The sequence below is a fragment of the Eumetopias jubatus genome, unplaced genomic scaffold (genome assembly GCF_037043125.1).
Source record: "Eumetopias jubatus isolate StellerSeaLion01/CBP00866 unplaced genomic scaffold, mEumJub1_p1.0 scaffold_14, whole genome shotgun sequence".
Taxonomy (NCBI): Eukaryota; Metazoa; Chordata; class Mammalia; order Carnivora; family Otariidae; genus Eumetopias; species Eumetopias jubatus.
This window is the reverse complement of record NW_028274820.1, coordinates 81895921-81905055: the sequence shown is the minus strand read 5'-3', so window position 1 is coordinate 81905055 and position 9135 is coordinate 81895921. Positions and strand designations below refer to the sequence as shown.

Genomic DNA, 9135 nt, shown 5'->3' with positions numbered 1-9135 from the left:
AATCCTAGAGGAGAACATAGGCAATAACCTCTTTGACATCAGCCACAGCAACTTCTTTCAAGATACATCTCCAAAAGCTAGTGAAATGAAAGCAAAAATGAACTTTTGGGACTTCATCAAGATAAAAAGCTTCTGCACAGCAAAGGAAACAGTCAACAAAAGAAAGAGGCAACCTACAGAATGGGAGAAGATATTTGCAAATGACACTACAGATAAAGGGCTGGTATCCAAGATCTATAAAGAACTTCTCAAACTCAACACCCAAAAAACAAATAATCAAGTCAGAAAATGGGCAGAAGACATGAAAAGACACTTCTCTGAAGAAGCCATACAAATGGCTAACAGACACATGAAAAAATGTTCATCATGGGCGCCTGGGTGGCTCAGTTGGTTAAGCGACTGCCTTTGGCTCAGGTCATGATCCTGGAGTCCCGGGACCGAGTCCCACGTCGGGCTCCCTGCTCGGCAGGGAGTCTGCTTCTCCCTCTGACCCTCTTGCCTCTCGTGCTATCTCTCATTCTCTCTCTCTCAAATAAATAAATAAAATCTTTGAAAAAAAATGTTCATCATCATTAGCCATCAGGGAAATTCAAATCAAAACCACATTGAGATACCACCTTACACCAGTTAGAATGGCAAAAATGGACAGGGCAAGAAACAACAAATGTTGGAGAGGTTGTGGAGAAAGGGGAACCCTCTTACATTGTTGGTGGGAATGCAAGTTGGTACAGCCACTTTGGAAAACAGTGTGGAGGTGCCTCAAAAATTTAAAAACAGAGCTACTCTATGACCCAGCAATTGCACTCCTGGGTATTTACCCCAAAGACACAGATGTAGTGAAAAGAAGGGCCATACGCACCCCAATGTTCATAGCAGCAATGTCCGCAATAGCCAAACTGTGGAAAGAGCCGAGATGCCCTTCAACAGACGAATGGATAAAGAAGATGTGGTCCATACATACAATGGAATATTACTCAGCCATCAGAAAGGATGAATACTGAACTTTTACATCAACATGGATGGGACTGGAGGAGATTATGCTAAGTGAAATAAGTCAAGCAGAGAAAGTCAATTATATGGTTTCACTTATTTGTGGAACATAAGGAATAGAATGGAGGACATTAGGAGAAGGAGGGGAAAAATGAAGAGGGGGAAATTGGAGGGAGAGATGAACCATGAGAGATTATGGACTCTGAGAAACAAACAGGGTTTTAGAGGGGTGGGGGGATGGGTTAGCCCGGTGATGGGTCTTAAGGAGGGCACGTACTGCGTGGAGCACTGGGTGTTATACGAAAACAAAGAATCATGGAACACTACATCAAAAACTAATTATGTATTGTATGGTGACTAACATAACATAATAAAATAAAATTTAAAAAAGTACAGCTGCTTTTCTTTATCTTTTTTTTAATTAATACAATCTTTCTCTTATAATTACTACATGTAATTTATAGGGCTAAGTATGGAAACAGGTAGAGTAAGCTGTTGTTTTGGTGTGCTTTAGGAAAAGAACTTGAACTCAAAGTGACTATATTTATATTTATATTTATATTTATATTTATATTTATATTTATATTTATAAGGATGTGGGTAAAAAGGAGAGCAAAGAGGCTAAGAAGTGACTCCCCAAAGGATAGAAGAGCTCTTACAGAGGATATGGGAAGAAGACAAAAACTCCCTTTGCTTCTGTCATACACCCTGCTTAGTACTGGGTGTCTAACACATATTCTGAATCTCACATAGTATGTTCTGCATGCACAAAGATGAAAATAAACACGAGAACCTGCCTTCATCCCTCTGTGTGTGCATTATGTAGCTATGTCTTGCTGTCTAGGAGTTGGCTTTCTCCTTCTGTTCAAGTAAGCCATATCTCTGTTATTGTGGTTAAAACTCTGTGAAACCGTCTTCCGTTGCATTTTCTAGCCACAGATAGAAACTGCTCTTGCCGTAGCTTCGCGTCATCCTTGAAGAATGCCTTCCACCTGTGTTTGCATGATTTTTCTCTGTCATTCACTTTGAGGAAGAGATACCTTGTCTTGATAGTGCCAGTGCCACTCATATATCGACCCATAAGGGTGAGTCTGTATTGTTCAGCTGTCATTATTATCATCAAACAAACATTAAACGCCGTGACAGATAATCTCGTCTGCCAGCTGAACGAGAGTTCAGAAAGCACAGCTGCTCCTGATGTTTGCTGCCACAGGATAGAGGGATCATCATTTAGGATCCTTCCTCTCATGCTGCTCTTCTCTCTTACCAGCCTTTCTGTCTGGAATTCTCAATTATTTGCATCTATTGAAATCCTGCTCACTTTTAATCACTGATTCATGTGCCACCTCCAGGAAGTCCTTGTGAGTCTCAACTGTATGGGATATCCATATTTTATCATTTTCCTTAGGTCATAGTATTATACTCAGAGTGAATTTATGTTACATCCACTCCCCAGATGGTAAGGTGCTGAGACTAGTGCTTGGTCTTATTCATTTTGCATATCTGTCAGTACTTCACGCCCAGTGCTCACAACAGGGTGCTTTGGAATTTTTTTTTTTCCTGAAGCCCTTTAATACCTGGCTCTGCCACATAGTCTTCCTGGATTAATCTGAATTTGAGTTGGGTTTTGTATTTGAGGTAGAAGTAGTTTGGCACATGGAAAATTGAAGAATGTAGGCAAAGGGACATAACAGAAGATGCCAGTCAATATCATGTACTGAGATCATATGATACGCAGTGAAAATGTAGTGGGAAATTGAAAGATAGGAAAGTAGAGAATGAGGGAGGTAGTTGAGATGGAACCTTGGAAAACACAATTAAGTTAACTATTTGTTAAATATTTAGATTTATATAGCAATTTTCTTTCAAGGAACTTAAAGGAATTGCAGTAATACGGGCACAGGTCAACCCATTGCTATCCACTTTATATCACCAGAGAGAAGATAATGCTTGGAAGCAAGGAAGAATTCAGTTTATATTTGTGGGATGACTATATGAAGTTCTTGGTATTTTGGAAGAAAGAGGCTGATTAAAGAACACTAGATTGCAGAAGGATGGTAGAGAAAACCAAGACTGGTTTCTAGGTTTAGCCTTAATCAATTTCAGGAAGATATACGGTGGTGGCAGGGGGAAGGGTGGAAAACAGTGGTGAGAGCTGATCTGATCTTGAAACTTCCTGGTAAAAAGATGGATGTGATGTTGGTACAAATGCAAATTATTAGACGCTGGCTCTACTCTGCTCAGCTACAAAAGTAGCAGGCCTCTGACAGAAGCCTGAGGTCTAGATAGGCTTTATCTCAGCAAGCTTATCTAACATACCTGATAGTGTAAGTTTTTCTGTTGTGGTGAGAATACTTAATATGAGATTTAACCTCTTAACAAATGGTGAGGTGTACAATACAGTGTTGTGAACCACAGCCACAATGTTACATAGTAGATTTGTAAAACTTAATCATCTTGGGTAACTTTTTTTTTAAGACATGCTCCCAGGCTGCCTTAAATCAAGACACCACTCCTTCTGTTAGATTTCTCCCTTGAAAAGGAAACACTTTGAATTATCCACAGTGAGTAACCCTGAAATAATACTGATAGTGTTCTTTTTCTCTGGGCATAATGCAGAGTGGGTGTAAAAGTGGGTACAGGAAGTGGTACAAATTAACAGAAATAATATAGTGAGAGTGGAGAAGGAAAAAGCCCAGCTTAAAATAGTTTGTCCAGTAAATAATTATCAAAAACCTCATGTGCCTCAGTAAATAACCCTCTGGAGGGAAACACATTGGTATGTTTGGAGAATAATGAGGGCAATTTGGCTGAGAGCTGTGAGACATGGGAGAAGAGGAAGGTAAGGAGATAAGATCTGAAGGGTGGCCAGAGACAGACCAGGAGGTGATAAGCAGTTTAGATTTTATTCTAAGTGTGATGTCTACACCCTGGAAGCTTTTTTCTTTTTTTTCCTACAGAGGGAGAGAGAGAGAAGTGGGGGAGGGACAGAGGAAGAGGGAGAATCTTAAGCAGGCTCCACATCCAGTATGGAGCCGACATCAGGCTTGATCTCACAACCCTGAGATCATGACCTGAGCTGAAACTAAGAGTCTCCCACTTAACTGACTGAGCCACCCAGGTGCCCCACCCTGGAAGATTTTGAATGAAGTGATATAACCTGATTTAATTTTTCAAATCTCTGTCTGGTTGCTCTGTGGAGAATGAAGTATAGGAGGGCAGGAACGGAAGCAATTTGACTGGTGGGCAGACTATTGCACTAGCTGAGGTAAGCATGGATAATACACAAGGATAGTAGCAGGAGAGCCAGCAAAAGTGACTAGATTTGGGAAATGTTTTGAAATATACAAGTTGACAAGACTTGCAGATAGATTTATTGTAGGGGAGAGGGAAAGAAATTCAAAGATAACTTTGGGTTTTTGGACTTAACAGCTGAGTCAGATAGAGCAGACTGGAGGGAGAAAGCTCGGGGGGGGGGGGTTGGCGTGATTAAGGCTCCTGCTCTGGGCAGATGCCTAATAGACACTCCCTGGAGATGATGAGTGGGCTGTTGGATACATGAGTTTGGGGTTCAGGAGGAGGTCAGGGCTGGATATATGCTTGGGGTAGTCATTAGTAGAGAGATGGTATTTACATGCAGGAACTAGATATGGCCATATGTAAGAGTATTGATAGAGGAGAAAATGGAGCCTGGCCTGAGTCCTGGGCACTCTAGCATGTAGAAGTCAAGAAGAGGAAAAGGAGCAAGGAGAAGAGATGGAGGAGGGGAGGCAGCTGAAAACAAAGGAAAATTAGCATGGTAGAGTGTCAAAAACAAAAAAATGTCAGAAAGGAAGTGATAACTCAAACACTGCTGGAGGGTTGAGAGAGATGAAGTTTGAGAACTGGCCACTGGGCAGAGCAAGATGGAGGTGCTGCTAAATTGACTGAAGCAGGTTGAGCAGATAGTAAGAGGCAAGGAAGTTGAAATAACTATGTCCACTAATTTTAGCCACAAAAGGGAGAAGAGAAATGAGGCTGTGGTTACAAACAGGAACGATTCATCCACTTCCATCCACAACAGGAGGAAAGGTAGAATTTAAGGGTATAGATGCAAGTAGAGACCAATTTGATCTTGAAAACAAGAAGGCATTATCTTCAGATGGCAAGAAAAAAAAAAGGAAAACAACTGTACTTTCTTCAAAATCATCCATCACCATATTTGTTGCTTGATGAAATGTTAGATCATGGAAGAATGGAAACTGCAGTAGGGCTTGTGATTACTTGCTTGGTGTAAATTTATTTTCATGCTTCATGTTCATACACAAGTTGTTTAAACCAGTAATTTTAATCCTTAGGAAAGCTTGCTAAACAATTCTGTGCAAAAAATAAATAACTTAAAAACATTTAAAACGTTTTAAATTGCTGTTTGGGCATCAAGCTGAAACATAATTGTGCTTTGATTACTATGTCCTGTCCCGCGTTTATCTCTACAAGTATTAAAAAAAAAAAAACATAGTGTAAAATTTAGTGGTAACAGGTGATTCTACAAATAGTTATTCTTCTGAGCTGTTGCACAATAAGCATAAATATATAAACAAGAAACAGCTTGCTCTAGTTAGTTTCTTCAAATTGTAATATACAGAATTTTAATGCTATTTGTCTCTGCTCTGCTAAGTAACAGTGGACCAGCAATTCAGCTATTCTATGACCATTCAAATATGTAAAATTGTTGACAAAGGACCAGGGCTTTAAGATCTCAGGATCCTCTTAATGAAGCAGTATTAATATATATTTTTCTGATTTTTATATTGTAGAAAAATATATAAAACATAAAATGTATGATTTTTGAAGAGAGAGACAAAGGTGGGGGAGGGGTGGAGGGAGAGGGAGAGAAAGAAGTGATAATCTCAAGCAGGCTCCATGCTTGATCTCACAACCTCGAGATCGTGATCTGAGCCAAAATCAAGAGTCCATGCTTAACTGACTGTGCCACCCAGGTGCCACTATTTTAACCATTTTTAAATGAACAGTTCAGTAATATTAAGTACATTTATACTACTGTTCAACCATCACCACTATCCATATCCAGAACTCTTTCATAAAAATATGGAAATCTTTATGAATTTGCATTCCGTTATTGAGGTGTGATGCTAATATTCTCTGTGATGTTCTAAATTTAGTATATGTGTGCTAAAGTGACCACTTATTCATATTTTAAAGAAAACACTTATTTACATAAAGAAGAAAAAAATTATAGAAATTGTGACTCTGAAATATAAGCCAGAACCATTTGATTATTATTATCAAAATAAGGGCTTAGATCAATTCCATAATGTTCCATATCAAGATATTGAGGCATGGAGGGTGACTATGATGTTCTTCCATAAAATACCTTTTGGTTGTACACTCAGAACCAGAATATGGGATAGATTTTTGGAACCAAGATGATCATTGCCTTATTTTCCTAATTTTCTTGTTGAAAATGGAACAACTAAAGAATGATTCAAACCCAAATTGATTGAGTTCTTACTATATGCCAGGCATTATGCTACAAATGTACATGAATTATCTAGCTGAATCCAACAAGAATGCAATGAGGTAACTCTCTTATTTTCATTTTAAAGGTAATAAAACTTAAGACTATATTGGAAAGGTATAATTAACTATTCATGATTTCATAACCAGGAAACTGTGGGTGAAAGAGGTGTGTACCCTTTGACCAGCCTGACCCCACAGCCCTTGCTCTTAACCTCTGTGCTCTAGTGTGTCTATTATAAAGTGATGGAAGGCTATACCTCCCCCAATTTTTAAAAATTAAAACTCATCCTATTCTCATTAACACATTGTTTTTGTTTGTGCAAACACTTATATGTTGAATAATGATAATCTCATCAAGGTATTGAGTTGGACTCACAATTATTTCTAAGTGTTTTACTAGCAAATATTTTCTTTATAGCTGCTAGGGGATGGGGGTTGGGGGGATGATGATGGGGGATGGAGGATAGGAGATGGGGAATGGGGATGGGGGAAGATTTCATCAGTGTTCTTTGCTGCAATTTCTCTATATTCATTCTCATAATTTGCTGACTTCTAAAAGGATGCCTTTGAAATTAGAACATTTCTTAAAATAAAATCGCTGTGCCAGAAGACCCCATTTAGAACTTAATTTCAGCTCTTATCTACAATATTCCCACATCTACATTCTGATTTTCACACCTGTTATGCACTATCTTAGTTTGTTTCCAGAATTTGCCCTAACAGAGCTTTATTATCATACACTAATTCAGGAAGCCCTTACGTATTTGTATGAGGTTGATGAAGTTTCTGCTTGTTTTATTTAGACCTCATGTTGCAGGCTTTCCTCACACTGCACCCTGGTCTTTATTAGGAACTCTCAGTTGTAGTTAGGTGAAAAGAGCAAGGTTCTGGAAGACAGCTGGACCTGGTTTGATTTCGGCTGCTCCACTTATTACACATAATGCAAGATTATGGTCAACTTTTTAATTGCTAAGATTACAGAAAGTTGGAATTTTAGATTTACACATGATGAAGTAGAAATTTATGCAGCTGAGTGGAAATATATTTCCTGGTTGTTGAGGCGCATGGCATTGGGGATTGGGAAGTGGCTTTAATCTTACCCCAAGTAACAAAGAAGTAACAAAGAAGCAGGTCTGAGTGAGTTCCATGTTCCTCTTATGCTCCCTTCTTTCCCATACTCCTTCCCTATTCTTCCCAGAGCTTCTTCACCCAGCAGGTTTGACCAACCATAATCACTACCTCATGGATGAGATTAGATTCACAACGGCAGGTGGGTAGGAGGGGAGAAGAGGGAATGATTTTCCCAGTCCCATTTCTTTTACTCTCCTCCTTCCACACTGGATTCTTACACTGCTGGCTAGGGTGTCTCAGTAGAGGTCCACCCGCAACCTTATTGTATTGGATACCAGCCTGGCTTTTCTCTTCATTTATAGTTTTATAAATTCTGAGAGAACTCTTTTTTATTGACTTAAGAAAATGTGGCATGTATACACACACACACACACACACACACACACACACACACACACAGTGGAATGCTATTTGGCCTTCAAAAAGTAGGAAATCCTGCAATATGCTGCAACATGGATGAACCTTGAGGACATTATGCTCAGTGAAATAAGCCAATCACAGAAAGACAAATACTGCATGATTTCACTTATGCAAGGTAACCAAAAGTCAAATTCATAGAATCAAAGAGTGGAATGGTGTTTTCCAGGGGCTGGCTGGGGGAGGAAATGGGAAATTACTAGTCAATGGGCATAGAGTTGTAGTTAAGATGCATACATACATTCTAGAACTTTGTTGTACAACATTGTACCTGCAGTCAGCAGTACTGTACTGTATACTTAAAATTTTGCTAAGAGGATAGATCTCGTGTTAAGTGTTCTTTCCACAATGAAGTTAAAAAGAAATTCATTTTCCAGGGAGGAAAGCTAGATTACACTTGGGTTATGCTCAAACCTCCAAATTGAATCTGGTCTCTCTTATCTGGCAATTTTTCATAGAACTTAGCATTGTGGAACCAAAGAACTGAATTTCTGTGGCTTGATGTGCTTTCTTAGATTCTTTTACCCAGAAAAAAACATTTCTGACCATGTGCTAGAAACAATATATGCCTTAAAATCAGGATTATTGCTTAAGTGGTGAACTTTTGAAATTGTAAAGATATATCTCCCATGTTCTCATTTAGAAGATGAAATATTCCTCTGAAGTGTGATTCTCATTTTTTTCAAAAATAACTTTCAATTATCTTCTAAAGTTTGTACCAAATATAATTCTTGATAAAGAGGATAGTATTCTGCTTTGGTAGAAGACATGACTCCGTTTGAGCACCTCAGCTACCCCTAAAAAGGGGACTTGGCATTGTACAAATATCCTGGTAGAGACACATGATGTATGTGTGAGCAATTCTCCGTGTTTTCAGTGTCCAATTTTGTTGCCTCAGTTTAATTGTGATTTGTGTTTTCTGAGCCAGAATTGTTTCAACTGAACACAAAGTTTCTATTGTCTGGCGTCCTACAACATGAGCATGCCTGAGCTGCAACCATTGCAAAGCGTTACATGGGTCAGTTTTTGTTATTGTCCCCACCAAGACCCTCCTTTCCTTCTTTTACATGAGTGAAC

At 38.9% G+C, this 9135-nt stretch overlaps 1 non-coding gene across 1 annotated transcript; it reads right to left on the bottom strand.

The window, feature by feature from the left end:
• Positions 1-6072: 6072 nt before the first annotated feature.
• On the bottom strand, positions 6073-6175 carry LOC114210708 (U6 spliceosomal RNA). The gene has a single exon (XR_003609568.1). It is a non-coding gene; the product is annotated as a U6 spliceosomal RNA (small nuclear RNA).
• Between the last annotated feature and the right edge of the window lie 2960 nt (positions 6176-9135).